Genomic DNA, 15,301 nt, shown 5'->3' on the forward strand with positions numbered 1-15,301 from the left:
TTAGAAGTAAATGCATAGAATGAAAAGTGAAAAAAAAGAAAATAACCCAAAACCCAACCCTAGAACTTCCTTCTGTCCCATTCCTCCTCTTAACGGAAGTGTTAAAAAGTGGGTGTTTATCCTTACAAACCGTTTTCTTTGCATTTGCAGGCATATCAAAATATATGCAAGTATATCTTTTCCATGAGTATTATTTCACTATCTGTGTATGCAGATTACATTGTTCACCAAATATGTCAAAGGATCTTAACATGTGACTGCATGTAGAGTTATCTTACTCTTTTGAATTGCTTTATAATTTTCCAGTGTATGAGTGAAACATAAATTAATGAGCCATAACCCTATTGATAGATCTGTGGGTCTTTTAGAGTTGTGAGATGTTTTTGTAGAAAGGGATTTACTGGGCCAAAGGATATCCCATTTTAAATTTCAGAGTTACTGATAAAATCCATAGAAGTTGTATCAGTTTACACCCTCATAAGCAATGCATGAAGTTTTGTTATGTCACAGCCTGTCCCAGAATGTCATTAAAATGTTTGATTTGTGCCACTGGTATCTTATTTTGATTTTACTTTTTTAATTTGTTGCTTAGACTCACCATATTTCCTCTCTGGGTGAACTATCATCTTATATCTTTTCCTGGTTTCCCTTTTGGACTGTTAGAATTTTATTCTTGATTATAGAAACCATTCATATACTAATGAAATGACTGTTTTGAGTCATGAGTCTCCCCACCCCCCTATTCTTCCATTCCCATTTTGCTGGTTGCCATGCCTTCTGTTTGTAGTTGAATTAACTAATTTTTTTAAAATGAGTTCTGGATTTTGTTTCATAATAGACAGCTGTTTCCCTTTCAGTGATTATAATCTACTTTAAATTTTTTAAATTCACTCCTTTTTTTAATTACTGAAGTATAGTTGATTTACAATGTTCTGTTAGTTTCTGGTGTACAGCAAAGTGATTCAGTTATACATATAAATACATATTCTTTTTCATATTCTTTTCCATTATGGTTTATTACAGGATGTTGAATGCAGTCAATATCCAGTAGGATCTTGTTGTTTATCTATTTTATATATAGTAGTTTGTCTCTGCTAATCCCAAACTCCTAATTTACCCCTGCCCCACCCCCTTTACCCTTTGGTAACCATAAGTTTGTTTTCTATGTCTGTTTCTGTTTCAAAAATAAGTTCATTTGTGTCATATTTTAGATTCCATATATAAGTGATATCATATGGTATTTATCTTTCTCTTTCTGACTTACTTCACTTAGTATAATAATCTCTAGGTCCATTCATGTTGCTGCAAAAGGCAGTATTTCATTCTTTTTCGTGGCTGCGTATTCCGTTGTGTATATGTGCCACATCTTTTTTTATTCGTTCATCTGTCAACAGACATTTAGGTTGCTTCCATGCCTTGACTATTGTAAATAGTGCTGCTATGAACTTTAGGGTGCATATATCTTTTTGAATTAGAGTTTTCTCTGGATATATGCCCAGGAGTGGGATTGCTGGATTATATGGTAGTTCTATTTTTAGTTTTTTAAGGAACTGCCATGCTGTTTTCCATAGTGGCTGCACCAATTTACATTCCTACCAACAGTTTAGGAGGGATGCCTTTTCTCCACACCTTCTCCAGCATTTGTTATTTGTAGACTCTTTAATAATGGCCATTCTGACCAGTGTGAGGTGGTACCTCATTGTAGTTTTGATTTGCATTTCTCTAATAATTTTTAGCAATGTTGAGCAGCTTTTCATGTGCCTATTGGCCATCTGTGTGTCTTCTTTGGAGAAATGTCTGTCTAAGTCTTCTGTCCATTTTTTGATTGGGTTGTTTGTTTTCTTATTGAGTTGTATGAGCAGTTTTTATATTTTGGAAATTAATCCCTTGTCAGTCACATCATTTGTAAATATTTTCTCCCATTCTGTAGGTTGCCTTTTTGTTTTATTTATGGTTTCCTTTGCTGTTCAAAAGCTTGTAAGTTTGATTAGGTCCCATTTGTTTATTTTTGTTTTTATTTCTATTGCCTTGGGAGACTGACCTAAGAAAACATTGGTATGATTTATGTCAGAGAATGTTTTGCCTATGTTCTAAGAGTTTTATGGTGTCATGTTAACAAGCCTTTAAGCTATTTTGAGTTTATTTTTGTGTATGGTGAGAGGGTGTGTTTTAACTTCATTGATTACAGTGGCTGTCCAGCTTTCCCAATACCACTTGCTGAAGAGGAGAAAATGTGCATTTAAATATTGATCCATCTGGAAATTTATTTTAATGTAATGTAAAGAAGTGACATTGAGTGCTTGCTTCAATCAAAATTGTGCTACCTTTCCATAATATGGAATTTAATTGAAACATGACTGCCCTATCAAGGACTACATTTTGTAATTCCTTTGACTTACACATGTGACAATGAGATCACTAGTCGACTACAAAATATGCATGGAAGTGATGTGTTTCACCTATAGGCCAAGACCTTTAAGAAGTTCTCTGTCCCATCTGCCATCTAGACACAGGCAACAAAAGAGGCCATTTGGATCGTGACACCATAAGTTGGCAGGAACTTGGGTCCCTGAATCACCATGGTCAGGATAGGTACTCACTGACCAGGAACATCTACAGTGACTGTTACATGAGTGAGAAATACACTTTCATTGTGGTAAGCCACTAAAATGTTGGGGCTTACTTATTAAAGTAGCCAGTATGGCTTCACCACTAAATAATCCAGTAAGGAGATAGCTGTCCTTAAACACTTGTGTCTGAGCACACTTCGTTTTATTCAGCAACCACCCTGCCCACTGCCAATGTATTTCCTGAGCCCTGGGGGGCCAAGAACTTCTAGAGTTAAGTCTCCTCAAAAAAGAAGCACAGGACTTCCCTGGTGGCGCAGTGGTTAAGAATCCGCCTGTCAATGCAGGGGACACGGGTTCAAGCCCTGGTCCGGGAAGATCCCACATGCCGTGGAACGACTAAGCCCATGCGCCACAACTACTGAGCCTGCGCTCTACGGCCCACGAGCCACAACTACTGAGCCCACGTGCCACAGCTACTGAAGCCCCTGCACCTAGAGCCCATGCTCTGCAACAAGAGAAGCCACTGCAATTAGAAGCCACGCACCACAACAAAGAGTAGCCCCGGCTCGCCGAAACTAGAGAATGCCCACGCGCAGCAACAAAGACCCAACACAGCCAAAAATTAATTAATTAATTAATTAATTAATTTAAAAAGAAAATGTATTAAAAAAATTTTATTAAAAAACAAAGAAGCACAGAGAAGAGGAGAAACACTAAAAGGAACCAAGGAAGACAAAAGCGATTGACCCCCCTCATGAAGTACATGATGGAGTGATTGGAAGAGGACATCCTAGATGAATTTATCTGAGTCAAGGAGGTGAAGGTGGACAAGCTTTAGCTAAACAATGAACGGTCTGATAATTCAGTGACTTGTTGGCTTCATATTTCTGCCTATGCTAGACCTTCCACATCAAGATGTGAGGACTATGTTAGAAAACAAATATCTGAGCCCCAAATCAAGGGAAATTACAATAGTCCTTTGGTATCCGAGGGAGATTGGTTCCAGTACCCCCACGGATACCAAAATCCGTGGATGTCCAAGTCCTTTATATGAAATAGCTAGTACAGTCGACCCTCCACATCCTTGGTTCTGCATGGTTCAATTCAACCAGCTGAGGACCGAAAATCGGTTGGCGGAATAGAGGATCTGGCCCGCGGGTATGGATTGTAATCAAGGGAGAGCACTCAGTCCTAGCAAACAGGGCTGGTTTACAGGTTTTTCAAGAAGGAAAGGGATCAATGTAAGGGTCAGGATAAGAAGTATAAACCTGAGGGAACCTTCCTGAAAGGAGCAGGTGAGATATAGCCAGAAAGAGTCCCAGTCTGTGTCGTCTGTGTCGTGGGTCTCCACCACAGAAAGCGCTGTGGCAAAGGGAAGGCCATCTGCATTCCACTGAAGTGAAGTAAGTTACTTAGGGCATAGAAAATATCCAAAAGTTGAAAAAACGTTAGATTTTTTGGGAAGAGAACATGGCAGGGGCATTGATCCTCACTAGGCCCCAGAGGGTACAGACTTCAGAAGGACAAATAATAGGTTCTGTTCAGGAATCTGCTGAGGTTGATTCTAAACCTGAAACAGATGTTGGGACCTAGGGGAAAGTGCCCCTGAGACACAAGTTCCAAGATCTACATAAATTCTGCTTAAATAGAACTAGACAGAATCCACACTCAATCCAAGAATGCATGGTCTATGTGGGCAATGGAAATTAAGAGGTTTTGGATCTTTTTCAAGGCATTATGGCATCCTAAAGTAAGACTTTGAGGCTAATGTGCCAGGGTTCAAATCCCAGCTCTACCTCTTATTACCTGTGTGATTTGGGGCAAGTCACTTAACCTCTCTCTGCAACACTTTTTCCATCTATCAAATGGAGAAAATAATACCTAGCTCATGTAGTTGTTATGAGGATTAAATTATTTAATACATGCAAAATTATTTAAAATATGAAATTCAATACAAGCCATTATTATTCGAAATATTTTGACCATTGAGTGGTTTCTTGGTTATTGTTTGTAGTTTGATACCTTATCAACGTAAGGACAGTTTGCTACAATGTTTTTTTTTCTTTTTTGTTAAATGAATGAGTTAAAGTTTTGTCAAATCACATTTGTTATTTCATTGGGAAGATCATATGGATTCTCTTCTTCAATGTACGTACAGGAAAACAGTGTTATTATATTTTTCTAATTTTGAAAAATGCTAGAAAACCCTAAATGTCAGAATATAATGTGGGTTCAATTTATTGATAGTTTATATAGCATTTCTGCATTCATGTTTATAGTTTAGATTGGCCTACAATTTTTTTTTATTGTCCAATTTGGGTAACAATGTTATGTTAGCCCCTTAAAAAGTTGGATAGCTTTCTCTCTTTTTCTATTCTCTGCAAGAATTTCTGTAAGATAGAAATAACTTGTTTCTTGGAGGTTGCTAAATCTCTTCTGTGAAATATCTGGGTCTAGTTCCTTTAAGAGGTGGACATTTTTATTTTTCTAAAAATGTGTTAATGTCATTTGTTTTAAAATTAATTGTCATAACATTGTCATGTGTTTTTGAAGGTTAAAAAAATCTGTTCTTTATCTGTACTTACCAGGCTTCTTCCATTCCTAATGTTAATTTGCATGTACTCTCTTTATTCCTTAAGCAGACTTTTTCTATTTACTACTCTTTTAAGAGAAACAGGTTTTGATTTCCAATTTAACTCTATTTTAAAATTCTTTGATCATTCTGTTTCTTTAATTCTACCTTTGCTTTTATTTACTTCCTCCAATTTTCGTTGTTCTTCTTCTGATTTCTTAGGCTCACTGCTTCTTGTTTTACAATAAACACATTTAAAACTATACATTTTCACTTAAGTATTGGATTAACTATTTTACAGGTTTTGATGAGTAGTGTTCTAAAGATAAATTTTCAAAAATGTACTAATTTCCTTGGAAATTATCCTATTTTGTGTCATCTGTTTACCATGCTTTTATCCCCATTTGCTTTGTCTATTGTTTTTCTTTGCTCCTTTTGTTGGATTAGTATGTTTTTCTTAATTCCTGTGGTTTTCTTTAAAAGGTACTCTTACATTTTTAACATGTGTGTTAGCTTCACATTTCTTTAACATATTCTAAAGTTAATTATTAACTCTGTTCTCTTCCAAAAGCAACAAAATATTTATAATTTTTTTATTTCATGCTGAAACACTTCACCATCAACTTCCATAGTATTGTTATCCAGAATTTTCATTCTGATTTTTAAACACATCCATGAAAATTATTGTATTTTTTTTCATACTCAATACTTAATTTAGTTTAGCAATATGTTATCCAAATGGATTTGCTCACCACTACATTTCCCTCCTACCTCTTTGAAGCATATTCTCCAGTAGTTTCTTCACAAATGTCAGTGAGGAGAAAACTATTATATTTTCATGTTTGTTTTATTTTTCTAACAGCTTCATTAAGATATAATTCACATACCATACAAATCAGCCATTTAAAAGTGTACATTTTAATGACTTTTAATACAGTCACAGAAGTGTGCATCCTTCCCCATAATATGTCAGTGCTACTCTCTCACTTCGTCCTACGTTCCACTTCCCCCCCTATCCCGTGCCCTCAAGTTCATTCTCTACATCTGTGTCTTTATTCCTGCCCTACCACTGGGTTCATCAGTACTGCTTTTTAAAATTCCATATATATGCATTAGGATACGGTATTTGTTTTTCTCTTTTTGGCTTACTTCACTCTGTATGACAGATTCTAGGTCCATCCACCTCACTACAAATAACTCAATTTTGTTCCATTTTATGGCTAATATTCCATTGTATATCATATTTGAATACATATTGAATTATCTTCCTTCTTGAATGATAATTTATTATGTATTGAATTCTAGGTTCAGGGTTCTTTACTTTGGGTACATAAAAGATATTTTCCCGCTTTTATTTTTGCTGATGAGAGCTCTGCTACCAACCCGATTGCTATTTATTTGTAGGTAATCTGTCATTTCTTTAAAAATAGACTTTATTTTTCAGAGTAGTTTTAGGTTCACAGAAAAATTGGACAGAAAGTACGGTGATTTCCCAAATACCCCCTGATCCCACACATGCATTCTCTCCCCAGTATCAACATCACCCACCAGAACTATAAAGAGTAAAAAGTGAATCTCCTCTTTGCCCTACACCACTCCCCTTTTCAACTCCCCAAATACACCCTCTTCCATTGTTATCATTTTCGTGGGCATCCCTCCTGAATGCTCCATTTGTCTGTCCACACACACATAGTGCAACAGTGCATCTGGATCATAATACAGATGTATATATACATTCATATACATGTGATTGTTGTAATGGTCAGTTTTGTGTGTCAGCTTGGCCAGGCTGTAGTCCCCAGTTATTCAATCAAACGCTTATCTAGGTGTTATTGTGAAGGCATTTTGTAGATGTGATTAAAGTCCACAACCAGTTGACTTTAAGGAAAAGAGATTATCCTAGATAATCTGATGGGCCTGAATCAGTTATTTGAAAGATCTTTAGAGCGAAGCTAAGTCTCCCCTGAAGAAGAAATTCTGCCTGAGCACAGCAGCTTCAGTTTGTGCCTGACAGTCCTAGACTGTTGTGGACAAAGAATGTCACCTGCCCTATCAGTAAACAAAGGATGTTGCTGCCATCAGGCCCTCAGCCACTACAGCTGCCCCCAACTGTGCACCCTGAGGGGATTCAGGATGGAGGAAAGCAGGGTACTGACCCCAGATCACTGAGGTGCACATCAAAGGAATGATTTCAATGAGCCCAGCCTCCTGCATCTTCCCATACACAGAAAAGCACTAAACTCCTTAACTTGAGATGTCTGGTTTTCTTTAATTAACAGTCACCTTTTATGTTCTGACCGTCAGGATTGAGTGAAGGAAAGATTTCTCGGAGACTCTAAGACATGTATTAATGATGAAACAATTCACGTTGTACCAGTCTAATGTTGCTTCTTTTAACACAGTTGTATCATATGTGCATTGTAAACCTTAGTGCAACCATTTTTAGTTTTTCTCTAACTTTGCTTTTGAGTAAATCACAATACTAATTTATTACTTTATCATGAGAAATATAACAAACAGGCCAGGTTTTCTTTTATGGATTAACATTCTTCCTATATAATATAAGTTAGGTGGGAAATCACAATGTTACAATTTAAAAAATTTTAGTGCAATGGTCCTTCACGTTTTGGGATGCGAATATCCAATATGTGACCTCTCCTCAGGCACAGTGTACGTGTGTGCATGTAGTCAAGGATTTTCGTGTTTCCAAAACTTATCCCCTGGACTTAACCTTGACTCAGCAGTTTGGTGAATGGAGAGCAGTGCAGATTCTTTGATACCTGTTCTGCCAATACTGCAAGTGGGAGAGCCATGTGATTTCAGGCCTATTTTTTCTTTAAATTTTCACTGTGTGGAATTTGCATGTGCAGTACTAATTGGGATAAACCACATTCTGTAAACATTAATATAAAGACTAAAAAACTCAGACCAGAAAGTTTGCTTAGTTACATCCCTGATAACATAGCTTAGGACAAGAAGGCGGGAAGTTATGTTTGTGTCATTTGTGCCAATAAATCTGACCATTTACACTTGGTTATTTGGAGGGAGCATTATGCACCGGTCAGGACACCAGCTCCATAGTCAGACACACCTGTGTTCACCCCCAGTGGGGCAACTTCTTAGTTGTGTAACCTTGGGCAAGTCAAATGGGCATAATTAGAGCACCTGCCTCCAAGGAGTTTAGGATCGTGCTGGCTTTATAATTGCTCAATCGTTGTTCAACAAACAACAAATTACTATGCCAATGTTTATAATATTTAGAACACTTGTTTTGGTTATGGGAAGGCTTTCTGACCTCCATTTTTGTGCCAGGTTGGTGAAATAGACTCATCTAGAAAGAGTTTCTTAGACTTCTCTGTGTTGTTCTGACTGAGGTCTCTTCCTCCAGCACAATCCCTCAGAAGGATGGGGTGGGATGGGGACAGACGGGTCCCAACACGGAACCAAGCTATGGTGACTTCCTAGAACACGGACAATCTGCAATGCCTTCCAAGCCTGCAGATTGAAATTGTGACACATTCTGCATTCCCTTTCTGCAAGTTGTAGTTTGAATTTGAGGTCATTAGATATAGTTCTTGGTTTTTACTTTTTGGAGAACTTAAGTCTACCAAACAAAAGACTTGCGACAGCACCACTAAAGCTCTTATAAGGAAGATTTCAGAACTTGAACTTTAACTTTAGAAATTAGATATCTAGAAGTAAATGACAATACATTTTACACAAATAAATTTAAATAATTACAATTTTTAAAACTTCCCAGAGTGAAGCTCTGGAAGAGACAACATTTGTGCACTAATTTTGATAATGGGTAATTTAAACAACATATGGTAACATTTACAAAAATGTGTAAGTAAGTGATCAAAATTAATTCATTAGACATTTATATTTCTGTCATATACTTGCATAGGCGTTTCCTGATTCTGTAGGATCAGTGGTTCTTTTGGTGACATAGCATGCAGCAAACAGATGGAAAACATTAACTACTATTTTTCCATACTTGTCAAAACTATTCTGTAATTGTTACTCTAATTATATATATATATATATATATATATATACAGTACTAAGTCACAATAAAGAAAATATTGTTGACAAAGTGAATCATTGGTGTGAAAGGAAAAATAAACTAGACTTTAAAATGAAAATAAATATGAGCTGGATCTTGAGTAGTGATTTTAATTTAAAAGCCATGGAGAAATAAAATGATAGGGGTTAGATTTTGCTTTCTTGGATCTTTACACAACATTTCTGTATATTTTTAGCATCTACAGAGCATGGGCTATATCTGATACTTCACAAGTGACCCAAACTTGTTAACTAGCCAATAAAGCATATTCTGAACCACTTGGTCTGATTTTATCATTGGTATTAAGTCAGCTAAGACCTCCATTTTTGACAGTGATGTTCAATATGAAATAATTTTTGTCATATTTTCAGGACTTTACAAAAGTTGTAAATTGCTATTAATGTTTTTAACATCAGAGCTAAAGAATTTTAGAGGTAGTAAGGAGGTAGGCAGTTATCTGGTCCACCTCCTTTTTTTACACAAAACTGATGCATTTGCACAGAAGAATTTAAATGGTTTATTACTGTTGATTGAGATCCATTATTCCTACTTTGCCTCTCAATTGTTTTTTAGTTTTTAAAAATTCTTTTTTTTGGCAAAGGAAGTTCTGCAACTCTGGTGATTTTACTTTTGTCTGTTTTTTTGTCATGACTTATAGGGTATACTTCTTTGTTTGCTAACTGTATTTTCTTTTGGCTGTTCAGTATAAATACTTGTTGTGGGTCTATAACCAATTAAACTCTCCGTGGCTAGCACAGAAAGTCCGTATTGTCCTGATAGCTGTCTTCTTATACCTTTGCAGCACCACCTGCTGATTAATTGGCCTAAGGAAATTAGAACTCTCTCAGGTAAAAAAGAAACTTTTTTTTTAAGTACTTTAGAAAAAAGTAATTTATTAAATGGATACTGTGGGACTCTTACAAAACAACTTAGCTCTGGAAGGTCTTGGGTGTAGCTGGGCCCCAGGAACATCTGGAATCAAGCCTTGAATGCCATCAAGACTCCCTGTGGCTTGTCGCTTTTTGTTTTGTTTTGTTTTTGTCTGCCTTGTATTCCTTCTTTTTGAATGCAAATGAATTTTTCTCCAAAAGTCTACTAGCAGAGGGACTTTCCTGGTGGCACAGTGGTTAAGAATCCACCTGCCAATGCAGGGGACACGGGTTCGATCCCTGGTCTGGGAAGATCCCACATGCCGCAGAGCAACTAAGCCCGTGCCCCACAACTACTGAAGCCCACACGCCTAGAGCCTGAGCTCTGCAACAAGAGAAGCCACCGCAATGAGAAGCCCACGCACCGCAACGAAGAGTAGCCCCCGCTCGCCACAACTAGAGAAGCCTGCATGCAACAACGAAGACCCAACACAGCCAAAAAAAAAATTTTTTTAAGTCTACTAGCAGATTTGAGTTTGAATCTTAATAGTTTCCCAGTTCTTGTTCTAAAATTCTAGGTAAAGGACACTGATTGGCTTAGCCTGAGTCATGTGCCTGCTTACAGACCAGCTGACTCAGGCCAGGAAGTGAATTACCAGAGAAAAAATATCTTGTCCCAAGGGTCCTCTCTTGGTCCAATCAACTGTATCCAGGAAGTAGGATCATTATGTCTCCCACCATAACCATGAATACTGGGAAAAGAATAGTTCCTAGAAAAGGGTTGCCAGATGAATAATTGCCATGGTGATCACTATGTGACCAGATTTGAGATTTGCTCTCCATGAGTTCCTAAATCACCATTCCAATCTCTCCTTTCCCCAGCCATGTAGGAATAGGTCAGAAATTTTAAAGCAATCTGAAGAACTTGTCCTTAGATTTTACCCACACATCTTTTTACCAGTACTGGGATTTTTAACAGTTTTAATTGTGTAATAGATGATACATATGAAAGTTCATATGTGACATTGATGTAAATTAAGAAACACAAAAATAAACAAATGCTTTATGTTTCAAAAACAAACCACAAAAATAGATACGTGCGAATCCATGACCTAAGCTAAGGAAATAACATATTACAAACACTCCTGAAGCCCCAATCTGTACACTCTGCAGCATGCCTCCAACACCTTACTTAATATGGTAGATAAATACTAATACAGTTCCCCTTGTTGGCAGGAAGACAATGGAAGGTAGTAAAGAATGCAGTCTCTGGATTAGAATTGTACCTTTTCCACTTACTGCATGCATGAGATTATGCAAATTACTTCATTTCCCTATCCCTCTCTCTAGTCTTCATCTGTAAAATGGGATTAAATTGTTCCCCTCTCATAGAGTTTGAGGATTATATGAGAAATGCAACACTCTTTATAATAGTGAAAGCCTGGAGCCTGGAAATAATATAATATAGATATTCATTAACAAGGGACAAATTAAACAAATTGGTAGACTCGAACAATTGACTACCATTGAGCATAGAAAAAGAGATCAGATTTGTGGTTACCAAAGGCAGGAAGGGGGTGCTGGGTGGGGGGAGGAATTGGATGAAGGCATCAAAAGGTACAAACTTCCAGTTATAAGATAAATAGGTACTAGGGACGTGAGGTACAATGGGATAACTATAATTAACACTGCTGTATGTGACATATAAAAGTTGTTAAGAGAGCAAATCCTAAGAGTTTTTACCACAAGGAAAAATAATGTTTTTCTACTTCTCTTATTTTGTGTCTACATGAGATGATGGATGGTCACTAAACTTATTGTGGTAATCATCTCATGATGTATGTAAGTCAAATCATCATGCTGTACACCGTGAACTCATACAGTGCTGTATATCAAATATATCTCAATAAAACTGGAAGAAAAAAGATAGCTACAAGAAACAACACTAAAAAACCCATATCTAATGGAAAGTAATCACACAACACACAATGTAATATATCAATACAATTTTTTTATTCAAAGTTAAAAAATAAATCGGTGTAAAGTCAATTTTTCTTTCTTTGAAAGGACCATCTCTTCTTTCTGAAATTATCTTTTTTTTCTGTTTTGTTGGGAAGGAATGTTCTTCCTCTTAAGAAATTAATTAAGAATCCCTATAATTTGCAAAGTGTTCTAGGTCTTAATGAATTAGCAGTGAGCAAAACACAGAAAGTCTCTAAACACAGAGCAAATTCTAGAAAACAAATAAATATATAATGTTATATCAGTAGAAATACGTGCTATGAAGAAAAATGAAGCAGGGTCAGGAGTTGAAGCAGTGGGGCTCAACCTTGGCTCAACACTGGAAACAACTGAGCGCTTTAAGAAATGCTGAAGCCTTAATCCCACCTGCAGAGATTCTATTCCAGTTACTTGGAAGTGCAGCTTGGGCATCACAATTTTTAAGTTGCTCAGGAAGTTCTAATGCACAGCCAGAGCTGAGGACCACTAGGTTAGAGAGTGACATAAGATGCTATTTTAGGTGAGTGTTCTCTCCTCTTTGACAAGGTCATGTGGGGAGGGATCTGAATGAAGAGAGACAGTGAACCAAAAGAATATCTCAAGCTTCCATCCAAGTAGATGGACCACACGGGCCAGGTCCTGGTGAGGAGTGGGAAGGAGGTTAGCTGGGGTGGAGCAGAGTGGGGGGAAGAATGAAAATAGCATTCACTTGGAAAGACAAGAGCCAGACCATTTAGAACCCTGTAAGCCATGGAAGGAATATGGGTTTCTTCTACCGTGATGGAAACCATAGGAGGATTGTGAGCAAAGAGGAGTGAAATAATCTAATTAATATTTTAAGAGGTTTACCCTGGCAGTTGTGTGGAGAATAGACTAATTATCGGGTGTGAGAGTGGAAGCTGGGGCTAGTCAGGAAGCTGTTGCTGTAGGTCAGGCTAGAAACTATGGTGGCTTAGACCAGGGTGTTGGAGATCAAGGTGGTAAGAAGTGATTGGATCTGGGATAATTGGAGAAGGTAGAGCCAAAGGAATTTGCTGCTAAATTGGATTCTGAGTATGAGAGAAATAAAGGAGTTAGGAATAACTCCCAAGCCTTTGGCTTGAGCAAATATTTTGGGTGAATGGCATGCCATTTACTAAGCTGGATGACACTAGAGAAATGGATTTGTGTTGGCAGGAAGGGATCAAGAGTTTTGTTTTTGGACACGTTATGTTTGAGATGAAATGATGTTGGGTTTTACTTGATGTTAACATCCGCAGTTGACAATCCACTGTAACTTTGGCCCCTTAATTGTAAAAGCTTCACTATTCCATGAATATGTTAAGGCACTGACTTCTTGTTGTAGAGCATGATTAGGAAATGTGTTAATGTTATAAATAGCTCCAGGTAAATATGTCTAAAAGAAATTGGAGCATTTCCAGTTTTAAGAAACTAATGCTCTTTCACCAGTTAGACTTTCAAAGTCACGTGTCCCTGGTTTTATCATTTCCCTGAAGTGTCTACATTATGGCAGAAATTAGTCTAACATTAGATTGGGGGTTTATATGGAAATACATTCACAACAGTGGTTGGACCAAATCCTTTCAGTTTCATGTCACTGTCTGTGTATAAAATTAAGATATCTATAATATTATGAGACATCTGCATGCATTGCAACATCTCAGAAGATGAAAACCAAGAATTTATGTAAGTTAGGAAAAAAATCTTTTCTTTCAGCACCTTGGGTGATACCAGAATATAATGTGTTATAAATGCTGAGAGATGTTACTATTTAGTAGAGTCATATTGAATTTCTGACTTTTTCCTCTATTATTGGAAATGGAACAATAAGATAATTCCCTACGATGTCAGCACCCACATTGTGAATTTGAATGTGGGCAGCTTCCCCTGTGGCTCAGAATGTCTGAACAGGAGTCAGAAACGAGATTGTGATATTACATCTTTCAAATGGGAAGGAAATAGAGTTCTCCCGTGCTTCTCTGGCAATAGAAGCAAAAAACTAATTACATTTTTTTTTGATTGATTACAAATCAATTTTCACTGCAAAGTAAAGGAGCTGTTACAGTGGAGGATTACTGGACTGAATGTCAATATTATGACATAGTATGAGTGTGTTTCATGTTTGGTAATTGCAATCATTGTTGCTTTTGTTGTGGTCATCCATGTACGATGCTTGGTGTCAGTCTATCTCTTGTAAAATAAAATACAGTGTGTGTGTGTGAAAAAAAATAGAAAAAACTAAAATCTAAAATTTCCAAGAATCTGAATATCTTTCAGTGATGCCTATTTCCTAATATCCAATGATTTGATTTACTATCACTAGGTATACAGGCCTCTACTTTGAAAATATACTCAGCAAAATGGATGCAAAAGCAATAAAACCATCCCTTGGGGAGACAAACTGCATTCTGTAATTTCATTTATTGCGAATTTATCTGAAACTAAACTGTAGCCATATGAACGCTAGTGAAATTAAAAGCACTGTCACATTGTGACTATTTGGGTCACTTTCCTGGGTAATTTCAAGGGTCTCTTCATAAATATAAGCAGCAAAAGTATCCAAGCATTAGTGAAGTCTCAACGATGTTTTTTACATCCACAATGTTTCTTTCTACTGGTTTTCCTTTGTGATCCATGATGTATCCGCAAAGCAGAGCTTAGTGTATTTATTGAAGAACTTTAAAAAAACACACACAAAGCCTGCTCCATAGAGGTTCCCAAGAGTGCTCTCTCTTGGTCCAAAAAAGTAGCTTTCACTGGTGATGAGAGCTGGAAAGGAGGTTGGGAACAAACATTCCAGGAATTCCAATTCTCCCTCTGCCTCAGCTGTCAGCTCACTGCTTCCTCTTGGTGATCTTTTCACAATCATGAAAGAAGTTTAAAAGCATGATATATCTGACTAAAGCTGACAATGCAGTCCTACTGGCACAAATAAAATTTGGTCTTGGTGCAGCTACATGAGTCAAGCACACACACAGATGTCTGATAGTTATGACTAACATATGTTTAACATTTACTTTGTGCTCTTTCTATATCGTTTAATCCAAAAAACAGTGCAGTGATGTAGGTGTTACCAATACTCCCATTTTACAGGTGAGGGAATGGGCCTTAGAGATTAAGTAACTTGTCCCATTCTCTCTGGCCACTAAATGGAGCAGCTGGAAACACTATCATATTTCTCCAGTCACATCCATAAAACCTCCAAGAGCAGCCGGTATGGTCT

Source organism: Balaenoptera acutorostrata, chromosome 3 (genome assembly GCF_949987535.1).
Source record: "Balaenoptera acutorostrata chromosome 3, mBalAcu1.1, whole genome shotgun sequence".
NCBI classification, from domain to species: domain Eukaryota; kingdom Metazoa; phylum Chordata; class Mammalia; order Artiodactyla; family Balaenopteridae; genus Balaenoptera; species Balaenoptera acutorostrata.